The sequence below is a fragment of the Vombatus ursinus genome, unplaced genomic scaffold (genome assembly GCF_900497805.2).
Source record: "Vombatus ursinus unplaced genomic scaffold, bare-nosed wombat genome assembly UNPS02005236.1, whole genome shotgun sequence".
Taxonomy (NCBI): Eukaryota; Metazoa; Chordata; class Mammalia; order Diprotodontia; family Vombatidae; genus Vombatus; species Vombatus ursinus.
This window is the reverse complement of record NW_020945014.1, coordinates 8,291,356-8,317,562: the sequence shown is the minus strand read 5'-3', so window position 1 is coordinate 8,317,562 and position 26,207 is coordinate 8,291,356. Positions and strand designations below refer to the sequence as shown.

General features: G+C 38.4%; 1 protein-coding gene across 1 annotated transcript in view; it reads right to left on the bottom strand.

Annotated features, from left to right (window-relative positions):
• FAM135B (family with sequence similarity 135 member B) overlaps window positions 1-26,207 on the bottom strand; it is a 312,399-nt gene that overhangs the window by 260,788 nt on the left and 25,404 nt on the right. The gene's annotated exons all lie outside the window — the stretch shown is intronic.

The window sequence follows — 26,207 nt, the reverse complement described above, 5'->3', positions numbered from 1 at the left end:
CAGCAGAATGGGGTTAAGTGACTTGCCCAAGGTCACACAGCTAATAAGTGTTATGTATCTGAGGCCGGATTTGAACTTAGGTCATTTATATATTTTCAAAGTGCTTTCCTTAAGTTATCTCATTTTGCCCTCAAAGTATTCCTATGAGGTAGGTAATCAATAATAGTTAATTATATCCTGTTCAATTGTAAATTGGGGCTAGATATCAAGTTAAGGAACACTAATTAAGCACCTACTATATTCTAGATACTGTTCTAAGCAATGAGGATATTAAAATTAAAAGAAAAGCAAGCAAACAAAAAAGTAGTCACTGCGGTCATGAAGCTGACAGTTTAATGGGAGATAACCTGCAAACAACAATGTGGTAGCCCAGTGGATATAGCACAGGGACAGGAGTCAGGGAGTCCTGAGTTCAAATCTAGCCTTAGACACTTAAAGTAACCATGTGACTCTGAGCAACTAACTTAAACTTTCTTTATACCCCAGTTCCTCATCTGTAAAAAGGGGGTAATAATGACACCTTCCTCCTAGGGTTGTTGTGAAGATCAAATGAGATAATACTTGTAAAGTTCTTGGCACAATGCCTGGCATATAGTAGGCACAATACAAATGTTAGCTATTATTATTGTTACTGTTATTATTATTTTCAAACTATTGTTAATGGAGATAACAATAGCATTAAGGAGGACAGGGAAAGGTGTATAGTAGTTTGTAATGGGACTTGAAGGAAACCAGGTGTCAGAGATGAGGAGGCAGAGAATTCTAGGTCTGAGGAACAGAGAGTGAAAATGTCTGAAAACAGGAGTTTCCTGTACGAGAAACAGCAAGGTAACCCACCATACTGGGCCCAGAGGATTCAATGAGGTCATCTGCGATACTGCAAAGGCTAAACAGGTAGTGTATCTGGGGAGATCCAGGATGATACTTCTCCCACCAAGTTGGAGAAAGGAGGAACAGTAGAGGGTAGAGATTGATACTGTAATCAAAAAAGAACAGCTAAGTAACAGGGAGAGGAAGACAATTGCTGCTGCTGCTGCCAATACTCCAGAGAAGCACATGGACCAGAGGTTACAGAACTCCAAAAGAGGCAACAAACACAGAATCTAGAAATCTTCTCCGGTCAAAACACCTTGGAAATATTACGTTCAACGTTGGACATCAAATTTTGAAAAAGATTAGGATATATGAGGACTGGTCAAAGAAAATCTGGTGTATTTAGCTTGGAAAAGAGAAGAGTGGGGGAAGGCAAGGACTTGGTAACTGTTTTCAAATATGTGAAGCACTGTTATATGGCAAAGGCATTATTAGACTTTTTCTGTGTCTTCCTAGGGGAAAAATCTGGGAACAGCAGGTGGAAGTTCCTAGGAGGCTGATTTTGGTTTACTAGGACAAAAATTTTTCTGACAACTTAAGATTTCTAAAAGTGGAATAAGCTTCCCCAAAAAGAAGTGCATTCTCATTCAGTAGAAGTCTTTAAATAAAGACTGGAGAACTACTAATTTGGGATGTTGAAGGAGTGAGTCTTTATTTTATAGAAGAAGGAAGTGAATCTCCAGAAAGGGAAGCTGCTTGTATCAGGGGTGGGGTTATAACCCTGGTATTCTGATATCGAGTAGAATCTAAACTCCTTGAGAGAAGTAAATGTTTTATGTCTGTCTTCATGTCCACAACACCTTAGCACAGTATTTTGTACACAGTAGGTGCATAATAAATCCTTTTGGAATTGAACTAAATTGCTTTGCTCCTTCATCTGCACTGTATTGAGTTGCAGATGAATTTTGACTCAGAGTTGCATAGATTTCAAGCTGGAAGGGAATTTAGAAGTCATCTATTTCAACTCCTGCATTTCACAGACGAGGAAACTGAGGCCCAGAGAGATTAAGTGACTTGCACTAGGTCAAAAAATTATTAAGTAGTACAGCTGGGATTCAAACCCTGGCCCACTACAAATTCAGTACTGGATCAATGGACCTCATTGTCTCCCTTAAAAAAAAAAACAGATTATTTATTGGTATTTGCGAGCTCCCACTTATGCATAATTTGATGTAGCACTTATGAGTCAACCTAGTGTAATGAAAAGAACACAGAGGGTTTTGGTGTTACAAAACCAAACTTTAAACACTGACTCTTCTCCTTTCTAACTGTATGACTGTGGGCAAGTCATCTGATTTTCCTTGGCCTCAGTTTCTCCATTTATTGTTGATAGTTGCGTCCAACTCTTTCTGACTCCATTTGGGGTTTTCATGGCAAAGATACTGGAGTGGTTTGCCATTCCCTTCTCCAGCTCATTTTATAGATGAGGAAACTGAGGAAAGCAAGGTTAAGTGACTTGCAAAAGATATAAAATTGAGGTAATGGTTGTAATCCCTCTCGCAGGGTTGTTGCAAAAATCAAAAGAGATAATGGATGTAAATCACTTCAGAAACTTTATATAAAAATAGTAGTACTCAATTAACACCTGTCAAGTGAACAAAAGAAGGCCCTCCCGTACTTTTTTCCCCTTTATAACTATACATAAATTTGAGCTGCTTAAATTGAGTACTCCTAGACTAAATGAGGTCAAGCATTTTGCCAATTAGAAATTTTAGAAGACATTCTGAAACCAAAACATAAAACTTGTTTGTGCAATGAGGCACTGTGACAGGTGCCTCTGCAGAAATTATGTTCTCCAACTAGTCATTTCAGGAGTTGTGGCAAATTCTCAGCAATCACAGAACTGTAACAAGGAATTATAGCCCTACATGGTGTCAGGACTGAGGCAGACAATTACCATTCTCTCTGGCACAAGGAAACTATGAAATCACACCTATCACAGAGATCATCAAGTCAAATGTCCTCATTTTACAGATGAAGAAACTGAGGGTCAGAAAAGGGAAGGTATGAGTTATCTGAAGTCACACAGTGAGTGTCAGAGCTTGGACTAAAACAGGTGGTTACATCTCATTCCTCAGATGCAACTGAATCATCAATACCAGAAATAGACATAAGAGTTCAATTAGGCCATTCTCCCTAAGATCTTGGAGTTTTTCAAGTATGTGAGCTTTTCTTCCACACCAAATTGTGTACCTTCTGTATATACTTATATATGTATATGGAATATAAGTTTCTTGAGAGAACAGAATATTTCCCTTTTGTCTTTGACCCCTAGCGTACAGCATAGTACATAGTGCATAGTAGGTACTCAATAAATGTTTGTTCTTTTTTTTATTGATGGGTTGATTAATCAATTGATTATCATAAGGAATGCTATAAATTAATGTCTGTTTCTTAAATAAAAATCACAACTTAAAAGTCCTTTCTCAACCTTTCTTCTATTGGTTATAGTGATGATTTCAATAATACTACTGATAAAAACAGTGAAGTAAAAGTAAATACAACATAAGACACTGTAATGGGGTTTAGATCTATAATCAAATATTCCTCTTAGAAGATGAAACAAAGAAACCATCATATTCCATTCCAAAGGGCAAAGAAGTCATATGATGCTAGAAACAGAAGGGTCCTTAGAACACAGGATTTTAGAACACAGAACACTAAGGAGTTGGAAGGGACCTTCTATTTTTTAATATAGAATAGTGGAATTTGGAACATTGCATTCCAGAGATGAAAAGGACTTTAGAAATTAGAATGTGGGAACACTAGATCTAGGAGGTACCTCAGCAGCTATATAGTCTGACCCCCTCTATTTATAGTTAAGTCTAAGGAGAACCAGGAAAGGTCAGTGATTTGTCCAAGGTCAAATAGTTGGTAAGCATCAAAGATGGGATTTGAATGCAAGTCTTTGACCATTGAACCATTTGATCATTGAACCTTTGATCATTTGAACCATTTACACAGTTCTATACTGCCTCCTTTTCTATTCTCCTTCCTTCGATAAATACTGAAACAACCAAGAGAAGGGTGCCACCTCAGAGATTTCCAGGGATTTCTCTTCCTGTGCAAAATTTCCATCTTCTGGGGAAATCATTTGCCCCAGTTGGCTCTGTTCCCTGTTTGTATTTCTGGACAACTGCTCACACTGAGCCAGGCCTCTGCTCACCTGTATTCTGTTGATAACCCCTGGAAAATGAAGTTCTGTCACTCTCCACTCAGAAGAATGACCAAAATAAATAAACCTGATAATAGCAGACAAAATTTAATTACAGAGCTCACAATGAAAGGGGAGAAGGGAGGGAAAGCTAGAATATCAAAGATGGCAACACGAAGAAGGGAGAAATAACTATGTTCAAATCAATCCAGTTGTTGTTTTTTTTTTTCCCTCTACTTTGTAAAATAAAGAATGCAAGGCTTTAGTTACCCACTTCTCTCTCTCCCTCTCTCCCCCACTCCTCTTCTATCCCTGTTTGACAATAAAATCAATAACAATGGACTTATATCCTGCAGTTCAGCACCAGCTTTTAACTTTTGTCATCTGTTCTCATTTAAAATTTCTTCCATTAACCTCTGGAGCAACTGTGAAGGAGTTCAGAGGTTAGGGGTTTTATTTATTTGGGTCCAGAAGTTGCCATCTCAGCAATCTGTGTTACTTTTCATCTCCCTTTGTCCTCACAGGTTTGAAGAGAAGTTTGGACAAAAGCTGGCCTTTGGTGAATAACGTCCTAGAATAATTGTAACTAACTAGCGATAACAGTTGAAATGTTTCTGTCCTCTTCTGATCAAAGTCTCTGGTTTTATATATCAACACATCTCTGATTTGGGCTAACTAGACACTAGAAAGCCTAGTTTGGCTTTCATAATGGAAAGGGCCTTTGAGTATAGATTATTTGAAAACAAAATATGGGCTAATAGAGCAAAAGAGGAAGGCACCTTAAAACAGAAAATATTAGGGCAAGAAGGCATCTTAGGATATAGAATGTTAGAACATGGAATGTTAGAGCCGGAAACCACTTTATAGAATGTTAGACTATAGAATGTTGAGAGGTGAAAGGGACATTGGGACATAGAATACTCTACCCAGAAGAGGCCAAAACTATCCAAATCCCTTAATTTAACAATGAGAAATAAAGTGATGACTTATAAAAGATCATGGAAGGGGTTAATGATAATCATAACTGAAACCCAGTTCATCTATATCCCCAGTCTGTGCTCTTTTCACTCTGTACCCTGGGGAAAATAAGAGAAAACCACAGCAGTTGTCTTCTGTTCTCTATTCAAAAGAAATGATTACTTGTATGTTTGAACCACCACCGTTTTAATTAAAAGCAGTATTAACCTGTTGGACCACAGAGCCTTTGGTACTCAAGGTATCTGGTCAGAATAATTTAGGTAGTAAGATTTTGTGTTAAATTGCAATAAAACTTTGAAAATGGTGCCTTCAGGCAGCTGATCATAGAAGAGAACATTTTACCTTATCAATCAGGAACCTTAGGATCTAATATTGGTTTTCCCACTACTAAGCCATGGTAGTAGAGAAAGGAAAAATCCCTGAATGAGAAGGACCAGAACAAAGGTTCAAATCCTGGCTAGACTATTAGTAGCAGAAGTAGTATATTATATTATATTATTATTATTATACTATATAGTATACTATTATTAGTAGTAGTATATCATACTATACTATTATACTATATTAGTAGTAGCATATAATACTATTATTAGTATTCGTATACTTATTAGTATACATAAATAACCGTTGGCAAGTCAATTCAGCTCAGTTTCCTCAGCTTCCCCTATTTAAGCCTGCTGCCTTGGGGGAAAGTCAAGTGAAAAGCTGAAAGAATCCATAAATAAAACTCCTCAGAGTGTCTGAGGCCCCATGAATAACAACCCCAAAAGCTGGCAGGTATCTGAAATTTTCTAAGCCACACAGGTATCTTTCCTAGGATTGTCCTCCTTTCCTCGTTATAGGTAAAGAACGAATAAAAACGAGCAAAAAAAGAAAATTCCCCAATGAGCCTCTCTCTCTGGTCTAGGCTCATTCTGGCCTCTGGCTTTTTTGATATTATTCTTACAAGGCTGCTACAAGTCTGTGCTCATCATATTGCCTGTCTTTATTTCTATTTTAAGTACATAATAAATGAGTTCCCTGTGCATCCACATGAATCCCTTTAGACAAGAGGTATCAAAAACATATGACCCAAGTGGCATAACACTCCCAAGTGTGGCTAGAACAAGACTAAAATCTAAGTAGGAAATATCAAAATAAATACAAATACAATAAAATGTAGATAGTATTATGTGGTTTTCTAAGGCAATATGCGGCCAATGGGGATCATTATGTGCAGGTAAGTGGCTCCCATTTCTATCTGAAATTGACACCACTGATTTAGACAATATATCTTTTTCTTCCTCACCAGAATTATGTCTTTATATCTTCCAAATCTGATTCTTGAGAGCTTCCTACTCTTCCTGATCTGTCTTTCTCTACTGAGTTTCACTTCATTGATGCTTACTTGTCTTTCTTCTGTTCTTTTGGAAATCTCTTCTCTCACAATAATTTATACATTACTTACAACATTATAAAAATAAACAACTTTGAAACAGTTGAGCCATCTGAACAAAGTAATGCCAGACTGTGATTCCAAAGAACCAATGATGGACCATGCTCTCCACCTCCTGACAGAGAGATGAGGCACTCAAGGTGTATGCTAAAACATACATTTTTGGACATGGCCAATGTGAGAATTTGCTTTACTTGTATGTATACTTGGTTTTTTTTGTTTTTTTGGGTTTTTTTGGGTTTTTTGTTTAAAGAAGAAGTTTTATTCCCTATGCCTTTTGCAGGGGGTAACAAATACTTGTTTGTTAAAAAAAAATTATTTTATTTTAAGGCAATTGGGGTTAAGTGACCTGCCCAGGGTCACACAGCTAGTAAATGTCAAGTGTTTGGTTTGAGGCCAGATTTGACTCAGGCCATCCTGACTTCAGGGCTGGTACTCTACCCACTACGCCACCTAGCTGCACCCCCCCAAAATTCTTTAAACACATCTTTTCTCCCAATGTCTAAAGAACATATTAGATTTCTCCTCTATCAAAAATTCTAAGGTGGACCCCCATCCCACAAGAAACCTATCGTTTTAACACCAGCAGCCAGTGGTCAATAGTCAATAAACATTTATTAAACACTTACTATATGCCAAGCACTGGGGATACAAGAGTCAAATGACAGTCCTGCCCCTCAAGGAGTTTATAGTCCAATGGAAGAGACAAAGCAAATAAATACATGTAAAACAAACTATATATAGAATAAATAGGAAATAATTAAAAGAGGGAAAGCACTGGGATTGAAAGAGATTGAGGAAGGCTTCCTGTTGAAGGGGAGATTTTAGTTGGGACTTAAAAGGGGCCAGGGAGATCAGTAGTTTGAGCAGAGACGGGACAGCATTGCAGACAATGGAGGACAGCCAAAGAAAATGTCCAGAGCTGAGATTTGGAGTGTCTTGTTTGTGGAACATCCAGGAGGCCAGCATCACTGGAATGAAGAGTATGTGTTGGGGAGTATTGGTGGAAGAAGACTGGAAATGTAGGAGGGAGCTAGGTTATATAGGGCTTTGAATGCCAAACAGAGAATTTTGTATTTGCTCCTAGAGGCAACAGGTAGTCAATGGAGTTTAGTGTGTGTGTGTGTGTGTGTGTGTGTGTGTGTGTGTGTGTGTGTGCTGAGGTGGGGGTGAGGGAGATAACATGATGGGACCTGTATTTTAGGAAAATCATTTCAGTGACTGAATGGAGAACAGATTGGAGTGGAGGGAAACTTGAAGCAAATAGACCTACTAGCAGATTATTGCAATAATACAGGCCTGAAGAAATGAGAGCCTAATTCACAGTGGTTGCTCTGTCAGAAGAGTGAAGGAGTATGTGAAAGATGTTGCAAAGGTGAAATCAACAGGCCTTGGCAACAGATTGACTGGTGGGGAGGGAGAGGAGGGGAGAGATAGTGAGGAATCCAGGATGACTCCTAGTTTGTGAGCCTGAGGGACTGGGAGGAAAGGATTCTCTCTATAGTAATAGAGAAGGGAGGAGGGCAGTAGGCTTTAGGGGGAAAGACAATGAGTTCTGTTTTGGACATATTGAGCTTAAGATGTCAAAAGGACATCCTGGTTGAGATTCCGAAAGACGGTAGAGATGCGAGACTGGAGGTGAGTAGAGAAGTTGGAAGAGCATAGGTAGATGTAAGATCATCAGAACAGACACGGTAGTTAAATGCATGGAAATAGAGGGTATCTCCAGGTGAAGTACAGAGGGAGAAGAAAAGAGAGCCTAGGACAAAATCCTGTGGGATGCCTGCAGTTAGAGGGTATGATCTGAAAGGGAATCCAGCAAAAGAGACTGTGAGAAGTGATCAGATCCAGGAAAGAGTGGTGTCCTGAAAATCTAGAGGGAAGAGAATATCAAGAAGAAGACAGTGATCACCAGATTGTTTTGATGATTATCACTTTATAATATGGTTTGACTAGAGAAGGAAATGGCTTACCACTCCAGTATCTCTGCCAAGAAAATCCTATGGACAGTTGATCCACGGGGTTGTGATTAGATGGACATGACTGAATGTCTAAACAGCAACGATATAGATTGAAATCTGGGATTACAAGATTGTTTTTTACTCTTTTTTTCTTGATTCCCTTGATATTCTTGATCTTTATCGAGATGAATTTTGTTATTATTTTTTCTAGCTCTATAAAATAATTATTTGGTAGTTTGATTGGTATGTCACTAAATATGTAAATTAATTTAGGTAGAATTATTGTTTTTATTATATTAGATTGGCCTACCTATTAATATTTAACCAATTGGTAAAATTGTCTTTATTTGTTTGCAAATTGTTTTGTAATTGTGTTCATATAGTTCCTGGCTTTGTCTGGACAGGTAGACTTCCAAGTATTGTGTATTATCTGCAGTTATTTTAAATGAAACTTCTCTTTCTATCTCTTCCTTCTAGGTTTTGTGATAATGTATAGAAATGTTGATGATTTATGTGGGTCTATTTTATATCCTGCAACTTTGCTAAAATTGTTAATTGTTTTATTGGTTAATTTGTTTCATTCAGTTGCTTCTCTAGGGTTCTCTGAGTATACCATTATATCTGCAGTCATATTTTTTCCCTCATTGTCTATTTTTATTCCTTCAATTTTTCTTGTCTTATTGCTATAGCTAGCATTTCTAACATGATATTGAATAATAATATTGATGATAGACTTCCTTGCTTCCCATCCTTGGGAAGGCTTCTAGTTTATCCCCATTACAGATAATCCTTGCTCTTGGTTTTAAAGCAATACTACCAGTGAAGATTTTTTGTTTTTGTTTTTGTTTTGAGAATTGGGAAGATACAGGTATGTCTGCAGGCAGTAGCAAAGTAGCCAGTAGACAAGGAGATGAAAATAAATGAAAGAGTGGGGATCAAAGAGGAGTCAATATGTTATAGGAAATGGGATAGAATGGGATCATGTGAACAAGTAGCAAGGTTAGCCTTGGTAAGGCATAAGGCCACTTCATCATATGAGACCATAGTGAAGGATGAGATAGCTGCAGAAGGCATATAAGTGAATGAGATGAGGAAAAGGAAAGGAGGAGGAGTTCATAGCATATGACCTCATTTTTTTTTTCTGTAAAATATGAGGCAAAGCTCTTAGCAAGCAGATGGAGGCCAGGGGAACCATGATAGATTTAAATTTTTTGTAATAAATGTCTGTTCAATTTAAATGAACTAATAATAGACTAAGGGTTGACTAGAAATCATTATTATCTTCTCTTATAAGACAGAAGGGTGTAATGCAATGAACCCCCTTATATTCCTCTTATCCCTGTGTCCTTATTGAGACATTTATACATCTTGCAAATCCTCCTCCTACAAAAATACCCATACTAGTTACCTATACTGTTGAAAATTACTTCCTATCCATGAAGTCAAAGACAGAGATAATCATTTATTGGCACATGGCTACCCCTTCTCCATGCCAGAGGCAAGAAGAGAGTTAGAATTTGTTTCTCACTATTGTAAAACCCATAGCCTTGGCCTGTGTCATTTGAGCTGCCCTGATATGGAAATGATGAAGACCCAGGTTATAGGTTATGGCATAGGTGACGGCATAACCTGAATGTGCCAAGTGTAAGGGTTGTTTGTTGCAGGAAAACTGTTTCCTCCTTCTGCCCAATCACAGAATTCCATACACTAAAGGAATAGCTACTATAAAATGCCAACAAGTCATTCTAACTATCAGGAGGTTTGTCCTGACATCTAGTCTGGCCTCTTTGTAACTTCCAGCCATTGTTCCTGGTTTACCCTTTGGGTCCACATAGAACAGAGATCCCTCTTCTCCATGGCAGCCCTTCTAATACTTTAAGATAGCTGTCATGCTCCTTCTACCTTTTCTCTTCCCCAGATTAAGCATGACCAGTTCCTTCAATGGCTCTTCAGATGACAAGGACTCTAAACCCTTTACCATCTTTGTTGCCCTTTTCTGAACATTCTCTATCTTATCAATGCCCTTGCTAAACTATGGCACCCAGAAATGAACTTAAAAATCTAGAGCAGGGGTAGATAGGGAACCTGTGGCCTCGAGGCCAATGTGGCATTCTAGGTCCCTGGGTATGGCCTTTTCATGGAGTCCAAGTTTTACAGAACAAATCCTTTTATTAAGGGTTTGTTCTATGAAGTTTGGATTCAAAGGGCTGTACTTCAGGACCTAGAGGGCCACATGTGGCCTCAAGGCCACAGGTTACTCACCCCTGATCTAAATAAAGACTGATGAATAGAAAATTCAGTGGAACTAGTATCTCCTTCTTTCTGAAAATTAAGCTCATATTAGCGCAGCTCAGGGACTCATTAGCTTTGTTGGCTGTCACACCTCATAGCCAACTCATATTGAGGTTGGAGTCCACTAAAACCACCAGATCTTTCTCCACTCAGAATAATTGCTGTCTAGCCATGCCTCCTCTATCTTGTACTCATGAAAATGATTATTTTTTTATCTAAGTTACAAGACTTTACATTTATCCCTATTGAATTCCATCTTATTAGATATAGCCTAATCCTCTATTCTTCAAATCTTTTGGGATCCTAAATGTGTGATCCACTGAGTTAGCTTTTCTCCCAGGATGTCTTGAAAGAACCAGAAACTGAGGCTGATTGTAGCCTACCCCTCCAATAAATTAACTCCTCTACCCTTTTTCTTCCTTTGACTCTATTCTGGTTCTTGGATTTCTCAAATTCGTCCTTGTATGAGCTCAATGTGCCCATAATAGATGACCCATTAATTTATCCATTGCTCATCTGAATTTTTTGCAAAACCCTCTCAAGTTCCAACAGTGCTAAGATAGAATAGGGCAGCAGCATAAGCATGATTATGCCCAGTTTTAAGGGAGGAAACTGAAGCTCTGAGTGGATGACTTTCCCCTGAACATAGTAGGTAAGGTGGGATTTGAATCCAGGTCTCCTGACTCCAAGTCCAACACTATCCACTATATGATGCTATTGCTAACCCCTCTACAAACTTCTTATCATCTCTAGTATAAATAGTTCTATTTGGCTTTGAAATTCCTTCACTGTCTTTTCCCCAACTTACATTTTCAGCCTCATTAAACACTACTTCCCCTGCATTAGCTTACAGTCAAACTGACTTCCTCTCTGTTTCACACAGAGGACACTGCATTTCCCTTTTATATGCATTTGTAATAGCCATCCCCCATGCCTAGAATGAATGCCCTCCTTAAGTCAACTTCAAAGAGAGCCAGTCTTCCTTTAGGAAGCAACTCAATCAAGCACCATTTTCTGCTTGAAAACTGTATTGATCTCCCCAACTGCCAGTGCCCTCCCACCTAAATTACCTGATATATCTTATATGTATAACATATATATGTGTGTGTGTGTGTATATATACACACCCACATATACATACATTCACATATATGCATGCATGCATATATGTACTTATTCACATATTTATACCGTACATATTTATATACGGACTGTCAAAATAGCATTTATTGAACACTTACTATGTACCAGACACTGTGCTAAAAGCTTTATAAATATTATCTCATTTGATCCTCTCAACAACCCTGGGAGGTAAGTGATATTATTTTCCCCATTTTATAGTTGAGGAAATTGAGGCAGACAGAGGTTAAGTGACTTGCCCTGGAGTCACATAGCCAGTAATGTCTGAGTTCAGATTTTAACTCAAAACTTCCTGACTCCAGGCCCAGTGTTATCTCCACTGTCTAATTTAGCCTAAGGTTCTGGGAGTAGGGATTGTTTCATTCTTTGTCTTCATTCTTTGTCAGTGCCTAGCATACTAATTGGCTTAGTATAGGCACTTAAGTATTTTTTTGATTGGTTGTTTGAAGGTGACAGGTGTAACAGCTAGGAGGCACAGTGGATAGAGTACTAGGCTTGGAATCATCTTCCTGAATTCAAATCTGGCCTTGGACACTCACTAGTTGTGTGATCCTGGGCAAGTCACTTAACCCTGTTTGCCTCAGTTTCCTCCTCTGTAAAATGAGCTGAAGAAGGAAGTAGCAAACCACTCCAGTGTCTTTGCCAAGAAAACCCCAAAAGGGGGTCACAAAGAGTCAGACATGAATAAAAAATGACTAAACAACAACAATGGCACACTAGCTAGTTAATGGCACCTTATGTGACTTTAGACAAATCATTTAATATCTCTGAGACTCAGTTTCCTCAAACGTAAACTGAAGGGGTTTGATTAGATGGTTTCTTCAGTCCTTTCCAACTCATCCAGACACTCAGGCCTTTTCTGCTTGCAGATACTAAAAAACAATAGTTATGGGTCTGTCATCCCTTTGGGGGAGTTTACTCCAGAGAACTGCAACAAACATTTACATTTTCCCTTCTAACAAAGAGGAAGGTCTTGCTCAGCTCCAGTGAGCACCATAAACACTTTAGCTGGCAGCAAGTGGAGATTACAAGCAGTTGATTATAAATGATTCCCACTGAATGGCTGGCACTGACAATGCCTTGGGTTGGCAGATGTTTTTGTGGAAATGAATAGAAATTTGCAAATGAGGAGAAAGGCCTGAATTAGGAACTTTATTATCTCTTCCCCCCTTATTTGGGCCTTGTCTTATAGTAACCTGGATTGTCTCTAGCTTTTTGGCCTCAAGCAAGCACTTTCCTTTCCTGATCCTCAATTTTTTCATCTGTAAAAAAGAAGGGATCAGATTCAATAACCTCAAAAAAAAATGATCTTCCAATTGTAAATCTTAGTGTTTATTACAGAGCCTGGCACATAATCAGTGATTAATAAATGCTTGGTAACCTGAGTTAACTAAATCATATTATCAAATAAAATGTATTTCATTGACTATCCATCCGCTCTAGAGACCATAATTCAGTGATAAAAAAATACTACAAAAGGAATCAGACCTGGGTTTTTGCACTAATTCTATCCCTTAAAAGCTTGATTTTCTTAAATAACTTACTTCCCTTCCCCAGGACTCAATTTTTTAGGCATTTTGGAGGTTCCTTAGATTTGCCTACTTTTAAATTTGCATTTAAGTTTAGGGAGTTGGAGTCAGTCATAGCTTTAAAGCAGCAATGACCTTAGAAGCCATTGACTAGAACCCCTCAACTTACAGATGAGGAAACTGAAGCTTAATGAGGTCAACTGAAAGCTGCAATTTTTCGTCAGGTCGTCTTGGCTTTTAGTCTGGAGATCCTTCTCTGACCCCTTGACTTCTATACTCTCTTTCAACTCATGGGCTCAAATCCTCCTTCCTCCATGAAGCCTTCCCTGAAGACTAATCTTTGGGAATCAGTTCTTCCTCTGAAACCTTCAGCATATACTATTCCTCCATTTGGCTTTTACATATATATCTTAGTGGATTTGCCATTGAACTATTTCTAGTATTGGTTATGGTTCCCTAACAAGATGGTAAAGCTGTTGAAGTCAGGGCAAATAGCTTACACATCTTTCTTCCCATTTCCTCTGCCATAGTGGTCCTAGTGTGTGACTTTCATCTTTGTGTGCCCAGTGCAGAGTACTGGGCATTGCATATAGTAAGAGCTTAATCAATGTTTGTTGACTCGAATTGATCATTGGAAATAGAATACTTAGTAAATTCAAAAGTGTCTCCTGATTAGACCATAACACAACAATATTTCCAAAGATCTCTATTTAAATGAAATATAAAGAAAGGGAGGCTACTGCACAGCTCAACAGCAAAGCCCAGGCAATATATAATAAAAGGGAAAAACAATCAGCAAATGAGTGAACCTGGCATATATGAGTATTTTCCCCCAAAGTAACATTTTAACAAACATCTGCTCTTGTCACATGGCCTACTAGAAATAGCATCGGGATTTTAACAGAGCAGGTATTTAAATACATATTTACCAAATTGAATTGTTCCTTCCTTTTGTAAACAAAAGTGGCCATTGTGCTTTGCCCATGGTAGGAAAATAGATATGTGCAGAAATGTAAACACGCTTGTAGAAACAAAAACACATTCTTATTTAAATGAAAATAAAGTGGACGTTTATATAGTTCTTTAAGATTTGTAGAATATATCATACCTGAGCTTTACAGTAATGCTGTAGTTACACCCAACAGGTACAGTATCCTCCTAGTTATTAAGACAATACATTCCATAGAGGAAGGAAAAGAGGCTCATTGAGGTTAAGTGTTTTGCCCACAGTCGCATAGCTAGTAAGTGACAAAAAACACTAATCAGTGGCTCAGGGTTTAAAGGAACTGAGTTTAAACTCCATCTTGGATTCTAACCTCCAAATGACTTTTAACTAGTCATTAGCCTCTCAGGACCTCAGCTTCTTCTTCTGTAAAATAAGAGGGCTGCATCAGAGGACCTCTGAGGTCCACTCCCAACTCCAGATCTCTGACTCTACGTGCTATCAATATCATCATCACTCCAAATCCAGCACTCTATCCACTAAATCACAATGCCTCTTCAAATGAAATTCAGACATTTCTTTAAATTCACATTTCATTATGGGAAGAAGAAAGGGAAGTTGTAAGGTATAGTTTTTTGGTTTTGTTTTGTTTTTTGTTTGTTTTTGTTTTTGTTTTTCATAAAAAAAGCATTCACTTTGGATATGGTATGACAGAGGTATGGATAGAGTCGGTGTGGTATAATTCAGAGTACTAGACTCAGAGTCAGAAGGTCTGAGTTCAAGTCCTGTGCCACTCACTTGCTAACTGCATGACTCTGAGCAAATCAATTGTTCTAGACTTCAATTTCCTTATGTGTAAAAATGATGAACTCAAAGATCCTTTCCAGTTCTGTATCTGTAGTGTTATGATTCTAGTTCTTCCTCCAACACTTACAAGTTGTATTGTGGAAATTATTTCAAATTTCCAAGCCTTAGTTCCCTTACCTGTGGAATAGAAAATAGATACTTACTAACTGTGTGACCCTGGGCGATTCACTTAACCCTGTTGGCCTCAGTTTTCCTATCTGTAAAATGAGCTGGAGAAGGAAATGGCAAACCACTCAATTTCTGTGCCAAGAAAACCCCCAATGGGGTCATACAGAATCAGACATAACAACAACAAGAAGAGGAAAGATATATGTATGTGTGTATTTATATGGAGATACACATGTAAGTATATCTGTATACATGTATAATGCCTAGGTATAAACACACATACATACATATATATACATTTATATGTGAACTATATATATATATACACACACATCCCTGTAGATGTGCACATACATATATTACTCATGTGTATATATAATACATATTTATATATTATACATACATGTATATTGTAATACACGTGTACACAATACATAGATGCACATATATGTATAAAATGCTAGTATATCTACATGGCAGCATTGTCGGACTACTGGGGAGAAGTGGTTTGTAAATGGTAAAGTATATGTTTATATGAGTTATTCCAATTCCTATCTATTCAATCCATCCAGTGCTCATCATGCCATAAGGATAACCCTGATTCCTCTAACCTGTCAGTGAAACTCTATCTTTGATAGCTCCTACTAGCTTGAGAAGGTTTTAGGCACAGGTTTGGTGATAGAATATATATCTATATATATCTCTCTCTATATATAGATATATAGATAGATAGATAGATATAGATAGATAGATATAGATATATATAGATATATAATGTATATCTATCTATCTATCTATCTATATAAATATATATATACATCTACTAAGGACAAGGGGGAAAGCCTAGATAAGTTGGAGAAATACCAAAAGTCACATAATGAAAATGAAAAACCTTCAGGCAACATCTCAACCCTTTTCATTTGTCCTGCCTCTAACCCCTTTAAACCCCAGCCACTGCCTTCAGCTATGCCTCTGTACTCTCCAAACCACAAGCCTTAACATCTTGCCATTCAGCTATATGCTAAAGATCAGGAGATCTTGTCATATACTCTAAAGACTCAACCCTTCTGTATATGTCAAACTCTATTAGAATGTGACTTTCATGAAAGCAAGGACTGATTTGTACTTATATTCTGGGTGTTTAGACTAGTGCTTGGCACACAGTAGAGATTTAATAAATGCTGTTGTTAATTTTTTCCCATTCAATCATTTGGGAATTCACATTAGGAAAAGACCCCTTTTTATTTCATACATGTGGCAAAGCTTTCAGCAATAGCTCATTTCTTGTGTTTGATTGGGTAAATCATACTATAAAAAAAAATCCAATGGAGTGAAATGTTTGACCACACCTTCATAAAGATGATCCCTCATTCAGAATAAAAACAAGAACCTATAATTCTAAAAATATAGGAATCTTTCATTGACATAGCTTCTGTCATTGGCCCAGGTTAGTTCTGTTATATCGTTGGCATGGTGAACTACTGGTATGTGAATTTCTTCCATTGATTGGGATCAGCAACAAATCTGTAACTTATAGTATTTGAGAGCTCTCTAGAAAACTTGAGAGGTTAAGTCACTTGTCAATGGTATCACAGTAAATCTAAGAGGCAGAATTTGAACTCTGGTCTTCCTGAAACCAAAAGCAACACTCAATCCACTATTCAATGCAGTCTCCTTATTAATAATTAGAAAATGTAGAGAGCAACCTAATGGAATATAATGATGCTTGTGAGAAGCGTATACATTACTGAAATAAACTTTGTATTGAGGAGAAACCCTGTAAAGGTGATGTCTACAAGAAGGCTATCAAAAAGAGTACTTTCTTTACTATCAGAGAATTTATACAGTAGGAAAATCTTATAAATGCAAAACATTTGGGAATGATTTTAGGGGCTGGTCAAAACTTACAGGAAAGACCCACGCTATGAATGCAATGAATGTGTGAAAAAAAAAATAAGAAATTCACTTTTTCCAAAAGAGAAAATCCATACTGGAAAGAAATTATAAATACAATGTACTTCAGTCCTGTTCACATACTCACTGGCCTCCATGTCCTCTGGGGTTTCTTTTTAATAATAAGATTCCACCCCTATGACAACCTCATCACCAGAGGTTGGGATGGCAAGAAATTTCTTTTTCCCCCACCACAGTCACTGAGGAAGATTATGCACTGTTTGGAGAGAATATAGTATGTATTGGAGCAGAGAGTCTCCATATCAAAATAATATATAACTCTGAAATATTTCTGTACTATTATTCTATTCAGCTCAATTCATCTATTCATCACACACCTACATCACGTATCCAGCACTATGAACTTGAGCTGAATTCATGAGTTTATTATCCATACTTCCTTGCTTCAGACGCATCAGACCCACTCAGGCCTAAGGTATCCTCTCCACAGAATGTCAAAAAAAGCCATTCTGAGGCAAAATAATTCTTGGCACACACTTAAGTCAAAAGTTTAAAGATGCTTTCCAGAGAGAGAACAGTAGTCCCTTCAGAAAGGTAGCAGAATACCTACTTCAATGGTGTCGGGTGTCCCTCAAGTTTTGTGGGATGGTGGAGAAATTACTGGACTTAGCATCCAAAAAGGCTAGAATTAAAATAAAATCCAGCACTTAGCTTAGTGCCTGGCACATAGTAGGTGCTTAATAAATGTTTATTGAATTGAATTGAAAAATCTCACCTCTCATGGGGCCTTACCTAATAGGTTAAAGACTTTAAAACAGTAAGAAATAGGGAGTCATTGAAAGTTTTTGAACATAGAATTTGCCCAAGTGTTAGTGAAGGATTGGTGGGGGGGAGGTGGAAAGAAACTAGTGAACTGCGGGTTACTTATGAGTTCATTCAGCTCAATTCAATACCAAAAAAATCATTTCAATTCAACTAAAAAATATTAGATGACTGCTACAGGCCAAGCCCTGTAGTAGGCACTGGGGACATGGAGACAAAAGTAAAGATATCCCTGAACTCAAGGATAGACTGGAAGGGAGATCTGAGATTATCTAACCATCTAATTTTACAGAAAAGGAAATTGAGGCTCAATGTTTAAATGACTTCCTCATGTTCACACATCAAGTTACTGGCAGAGTCTGGTATGGATGATTTTAAGTTTTATAGCCTAGATGTCTAGGGGGATGGTAATTATGTCAACAGAACTCACAAGGCTTATGCCAACAATGGTCACATTATATCAACTCAGCAAAAAAAGTTATAATTTCTCAAATGCATAAAGACTGACTTAACTGAAACAGGTACAATGATGCAAGTGGGGGTGGGGGTTGGGGGAAGTTTGCAAAGGTCAATCTTGTGTTGAAGCAAAAACTGTGAAATCCCATGCCCCATGCCTATGCCTTTGTAAAACCCTTAAAAAGAAACTAATTATCCAGTTCTGAGCAGCATCATTTCTAAACTAGTGGGGGTTTGAAATCATCAAGGCCATGACTTCAGAATTGCTTCAGTTGGTTTACGGGTGGCCTAACTTCAATTCCTCATTTCAAGTAAAAAAAATAATAATAATGTGGGGGTGGGGTGGGGGTGAAGGGTGTGAAATGAGGAGGGAAGCTTTAAACTGCACTAGCAAAAAAGGAGTCTTCAAATGTCTTAAAAGAGGCTACTGAAGATCAAGTGCCTGGGATAAGTGGATTTCCCTAGCCAAAGGTTTCCTGTTCTGAATCATTCTGGAGACCTGTTAAAAAAAATCTACTATTGACACTCTGCCCTCCATAGTCTCAGTTTCTCAGCATGGTAGCTGTTGGTGCTTCGGGGAGAGGAACTAAAATCTGGCTAGAGAGAGGGAGTCAGCAATGGGTGAAACTGAACACAAGGAGAAAGAAGAATGCAAGGCGATTTGGTGAAGGAGGGTCCTGGCAGCCAGTAGGATCAGGAAAGGCCTCACAGACTGTGGTGTTTGAGCTGAGTGTGAAGAAAACTAGAGATTGCAAGAGTTGGAGATGAGGAGGAATCCCACTGCGGAAAAGGAGGATGGCCTATGCAGAGGCACAGAGACGGAGGATACAGCAAGTGCATGGAACAGCAAACGAAAATGACAAATGAGGCTAGACCATAGGTGTGCAGAGGGCAGTGATGTGCATGGTGTAAAAATTGGTAAGGGGCCAGTTTGTGAAGAGATTTACATGCCAGATACAAGAGTTAATATTTGATCTTAGAGGTTATGGGAATCACTTGAGTTTTTTGACTAGGAGAGTGACATGATGATGCCTATGCTATAAGAACATCTCAGCAATAGGTGTACTGATGGATTAGAGAGGGAGGGGCTTGAGGCAAGGAGACCAAATAGACTATAGCAATAGTCAAAACAAGAGGTAATGAAGGCCTGAAATGGGGACATTAGTGATATTATTAATGATTATAATAACTAGCAGTTATAAAGCACTTTAAGTTTTGAAAAGTGCTTTGCAAATATTGTTTTATCTTCACAACAACCCTGGGAGGTGATATTATTATTATCCCCATTTTATAGATAAGGAAACTGAGGCAGACAAAGATGAAGTGACTTGTCTGAGGTTACAAGGTGTAAGTGTCTGAGGTCAAATTTGAACTCAGATATTCCTGATTCCAGGTCCAGCACTCTATCACTGTGCCACTCACTGCCTTGAAAAACATAATACTTCTATGAAGTTCTACTAATTCATTGTCATCTTGTGAAATGACTTTCTCCCCCTTGGTTTCCTCTAATGTAAAATTAGTATGTTTGACTAAATGAGCTCTGTTCCCAAACTCCTTGACAGTAGGGCCCATTTCATTTTGTGTTTGTGCCCCCAATGTCTAATACAATGCTAAGATATGTCTATTGATTGATTCTAGCATTTTGTGTTCTAATATCCTTTGCGACACCAAGCCGATATGCTTGTAGATTCCTTGACCAAAATCAAAATGAATCACTTCTAGGCCTTGTAACCACCATCACAAAGTTCAAGTGTCAGAGCACATTCTATTGAGCTAGTGGTTCAATTATAGAACATTAAAGTAGAGAAGAAGTAATATTTATCAAGCCTAATTAAGATTCCATCCAGTACAAAAATCTGATGGAAAATTGTAATTAAGGAATCACTGTTGAACTATGGAAAGAACTTTAGACTTGAAGCCAGGCGCCTTGCATTCTAATCTCAGCTCTTCCAATTACCAATTATTAGTAGAAATGACAACCTCTTTTCTACCTATTAAAGGGACATTAAAATAAAGAGGAAGTCCTAGCTAAAATGCAGAGAGGCCAAGGGCTTAGGATTTCACCCCTCCAATGTTGGTCCGAGTTAGCCCCATATCAGACAAGGAAGAGGGGTTATTCACCCTCTATGAAAGTCATTAGACCTACTCTGCTTAGCCCCACATGGAAGATGTAGAAGAAATGGCTCAAAATTGCAAAGAGGTAGATTTTGGTGATATGGAAGGAAAAACTTCTGAACAATTAGAGCTATTCACAAGTGTGATGTGTTACCTCCATCACCAGTAGTCATTAAGCAGAACCTCTTTACAACAAGGGGATACTATAAAGCAGAGATTCTTAACTTTTGTTATATCATGGACCTCTTTGCCAGTTTGCAAAGCCAAGGAATCCTTCTCAGATTCATGTTTCTAAATGTATAAAACCAAATATATATAATAACAAAGGAAATCAATTATATTGAAATATTAAAATTAAATTAAATATATTAATATATATATGGAGGGGGGAAAGAAGGGGAGAGAGAAAGGAGAGGAAGGAGAAGAGAGAGATGAAGGAAAGAAAGAGGAGGGGGAGAGAGAGAGAGAAAGTGAGAGACAGGGAGAGAGAGCAGGATAAGAAGCTCAGATTTTCAGATTTAAAGGGAATTGCTCTTTGCTCTTCTGGGTCAGGATGGAATGCATCCTCTCTGAGGTCCCTTCCAGCTAATCCTATTATGTGATTTAAATAGATACCAGGCATCATGAATAGGGTACAGAAGTAATTCAATACACATGGATTAACCACCAATTCTTAATAATGTTAGACAGCTAGTGAGAAATACTGTTACTAGGTGATGGGATCATGTCTTATCTCCCCAGTCATATGACTTTCATCTCTCAACAGTGCCAAGTATGGGCATCTTGCACAGAATACCTTCTCAGAAATGTATGTATTCATGAAAAAGCTGAAACTAGCTAGATATTTGGTCTTCACTAGGAACAGGCATCTAGTTTCAGCCTCAGAAGGTTCAAAGTAAGGTTAGAGAGATTTAGAGCTGGAAGATGTCGTCTAATTTATCACCATTATATTACAGATGAGGGAACGAAATCCCAGAGACTGTGCATGGCTCATCCAAGGTGATGAAACTCAATTCAAAGACATTAATTAAGTACCTAACGCATGCGACACACAGCTCTAGATTCTGGACATATAAAGTCGAAAACAAAATAGTCTTCGTCCTCAAGGAAATTCCATTCTACTTGGTTTTGTAGAAGATGAATTGAGGTATAAAATATAAATCAACATAATGCAAGCGTATCTACAAAAGACCATTAATATCTGGAGAGACCAGAAAAGACTTCAAGGAGATGAAAAGTATCAGAAATTTTGAGCTGGAGATAAGAATGCCAGGCCAGGCTATAACTAGGGAATAGTGTGACCAAAGGAAAAGCTATGTGGCACAGTAGATAGAGTACCAGGCCTAGAATAAGGAAGACTCCTCTTCCTGAGTTCAAATCTGGCCTCAGATACTTACTAGCTATGTGACCCTAAGCAGGTCACTTAACTCTATTTGCCTCAGTTTCCTCACCTATCAAATGAGCTGGAGAAGGAAATGGCAAATGATTCCAGTATCTTTGACAAGAAAACCCCAAAGTGGGTCACAAAGAGTTGGACACGACTGAAAAACTACTAACAAGTATGATCATAGCTTTCTATGAGGGGAGCGATCTCTTGAGGAACATGAGGAAAACACTCACACTTCCTATATTCAACCAGCAAAAATTTCAAAACTCTCCTAGATCCTATCTTTCCCTCAAAATGTTGCTCTTTCCCCAGACCACTCTTTAAATGAGTGTTTCCTTACATAGGGCATGACATTCAACTGGGACAAACTGTCTTCTGAACAAAATTACTTCTACTTCTTCCTCCTTGGGATTGTAAAATGAAACTGTAGGACCAGAAAAGAGGTGACAGGTGGGTGGGTGGCAATAGTTCTTTTATCCCTCTTCCCCCATACTGTCACCTTTTACCTCGTTTGGGGGATTATCTGTTCCCTGCACCAACTCTTTCCTATACCTCCCCCAATTTTGGTCCACTTTCCAGAATTCCTAGTGACAGTTCTGGCATCTGAGAAGGCCTTGAATGCATAGAGGTGGGAATAGAGGGAAACTGAGATTAGGGAACACCTATAGAAAGGAATGCAGCATTTTTGAAAGAGAAACTACTATGAAAGAAGACTAGAAAGGTCACTGTAACATTATAATGGAAAGTTTTAAATGCCAGACTGAGGCGTTTATATTTTTAACTAGAGGTGATATGAAGCCACAGAGTGTTTTAAGGAACAGGTGAGGGAAATGATCAGATCTATGCCTTAGAAACGGTTGTTTTGATAGTTATTCAAAGGATATATTAAGCTGGAAGACCAAATGAGAAACAATTACAATAATCCAATATTCCAGTAGGGGATGAGAGCCTGAACTAGGTTTATACTTGTGCTTGTAGGGAGTGATTGTGAGAGATGAGGAGGTAGAATTGGCCTAATTTGACAACTGATTGGATTATAATGAATGAATGAGAAGGAAGACTTAAGGATGACTTTGAGTTTATGTAAGTGGTAAGCACTAGTGCACATATCTGAACCCATGCCATCCGTCTCTGAGTCAAGTACTCCTTGCATCATAACACACTGCCTAGGTTTCCCTTCAACTGTTTTATTATAACTGTTTTCTTAACAGTATTCATCTTATTCATTTTAAAAATTATTTTAATTGCTGCATAATTTCCCCTAAATTTTTCATTCATGTATTCATTCATTTAGTGAACATTTATTAAGCACCTATTATGTATGAGGCACTATGCTAAGCACTGAGGGAACTCTAGAGATGAATAATAATACAGTCTTTAACTCAAGGAGCTTACAAAGTATTAAACTGATAAGATTTATATAGAAATCACCATAATACAACATAGAACATGATAAATGCCCAGAATAAAGAGAAGCAAAATAACAGGGGTGTTCAAAGAAGGCATGCAAGGCTGGCTGGGGAGATCATGGAAAGTTTCATGGAGGAGGGGGTGCTTTCAGATGAGCCTCAGAGGATCATTATGTCTTCTTCAGCGAGATGCGGAGGTATTTAATTGGAAGTAGGAGGAAGGGGGAAGAGTAGACATTGCAGGCACAGAGAACAGAATAAGTAAAGATGTGGTGACCGGAATTCTTTCATTTAGGGAACAATAATAGTCTAATCTGGCTAGAATCTAAATTTCATGTGGGTGAGTAGGGGAAGATAAAACTAGAAAGATAGAAGAACAGACTGTAGAAGGAGGCCTTGAATTCCAGGCTGAGGATTTGGGAAATTATGTTGTACCCACTGGGGAGCTACAAATGGTATTTGAGCAGACAAATGACATGCTCCCAGTAGTACTTTACCCAGACCAAACTGCCTTTAGAAGGAGGGTTTGATTGTCTTTATTTTGCACAGGGCAATCTGTATGGCAGTCCTTTCATCGAGGTTCCCACCTAATTCCTTCTGAGAGCTCTGGTTCCCAGCCACTTTTCTCCTTGGGGTTCAGAGGGTTCACTCTTAAGGAAGAGGAGTTTTAGGTAAAGCTTTAATTGGACAAAATGGAGAGTGATCACCCCTGGGAGAGTTCTATTTATGGAAAGAGAGAGAGAGAGAGAGAGAGAGAGAGAGAGAGAGAGAGAGAGGAAAGAGAGAGCGCACAGATTAGATGTGTGAATACATTTGGATACAGCTCAAAACCCTTCCAAGGTCTGTCAGAGGCCCTTAAGTCTCTGAACCCATATCATTATCACATTACACATGGAAAATGCTCTTAAAGGTGCCAGACAGCTAACTGGAATCTTGTTATTTCTGAATAATACTGAGCAGGAAGAGTACCAGCACAACACATCATGTTCAAAGAAAAGGCACACACACACACACTCACACACACAGAATTAGACTCAGACAGATAAAAACACACAGAGAAATTCACACACAGAAACCTGAAGAATGATAGAGGGCACATGTATGCAGAGATTCAGGCTAGCTTACTCCAATTCAGACCAACATTCAGAGGTTTGCAGACTATATACCTACCAATAGATCAATAAGCACACATACACACACACACACACACACACACACACACACACACACAAGCCAGGTACACAGGTACACACCCAGCAGTTTCTTTTGATCAGGGAAATAAAGTGTTGTTTCCAAAGAGTATCGATTATCTATACTATAGGTAAGGAAGCAGCGGCACGGGATTTGGCGGATGATTTATGTTAATGCCAAGGTTCTCCTGGGAGAAGGAAGGCTGCTTTAAGAAGAGATTAAGAACAGATTTATATCTGCTGTAGGTAGACATAATGTAGGTATAGTAAAAAAAAATCCTTGGTAGCAACAGAGAAAGGTAGCTCAATCAGAGGCCTTCATGTGTATCAATTTAATAAAAGAAGCATTTAAATAAGTAAGCACCCCAAATTTTGACCATTCTAAACTCTGTCCATCCCTCATAGTCAAGATCGAATGAAACCTCCCTGATGTCATCTTTCTAGACCCCTCCCCACAACCTTCACCCATCTGAATGTGATTACTCCTTCTTCTAAATCTCTGGAACACTTAGTCATTTCATAGAATTTACCACATTCTGCCTTCTAGACTGGTTCTTACTCTGTGTCTCTTAGACTTAGGACAGTGCCTTATTCACATTGGGCACTAATATATATGCCAAATGATGGAATGAATGGCTCATGAGCTCCCTATGATCAGAGGATTGTACAGGAAAGATTTCTCTATCAATGTATGCATATTATTCCTTTGATAGATTCTGTGTTCCAGCCAAACTTGCCTACTTACAAGTGGACAGCACACACACACACACACACACACACACACACACACACACACACACACGTGCACACACACACACACACACACACACACAGGTGTGGCACAGTAGAGAGAGTTCCAGGTATGAAGTAAGGAAGACCTGAAGTCAAATCTAGCCTCAGACGCCTACCAGCTTTGTGACCCTAAGTAAGTGATTTAACCAGTTTGACTCAGTTTTCTCCTCTGTAAAATGGGAATAATAATAGCACCTAGTGCTAGTTGGATTATAAGGAAAGTTCCAGAATGAACGCTTTCAAATTGTGGTGCTGGAGAAGGCTCTTGAGATTCTTTTGGACAGCAAGGAGATCAAAACTGTCAATACTTAAAGAAATTAATTCAGGCTATTCACTGGAAGGTCAAATATTGGAGCTGAAGCTTAAATACTTTGGCCACATAATAAGAAGATACAACTCATTGGAAAAGATCCTGATGCTGGAAAAGATAGAAGGCAATGGGAAAAGGGCATGGCAGAGGATGAACTGGATAGATGATGTCATAGAAAAAATGAACATGAACTTGGACAGACTCTGATAGTGAGGGATAGAAGGGCTTGATGTGCTGTGGTCTATGGGGTCACAAAGACCTTGTGTCCATATGAAGCGCTATGTCTGTGTGTCCATATGGGGTGCCTGGCATGCTGTGTGTCCTTGGGGACACAACTGGATGACTCAACAACAACAATTACAACCACACAGGGTTGTTGTGAGAATCAAATAAGATAATAATTATAAAACACTTAGCACAATGCCTGGCATCATTACTTGTGAATCCTAGAACTCAGTACTCTATCTCCCACCTCCATACATTTGCACAAGTTGTTCCTCATGCCTGGAATGATTTCCTTTTTCATCCCTGT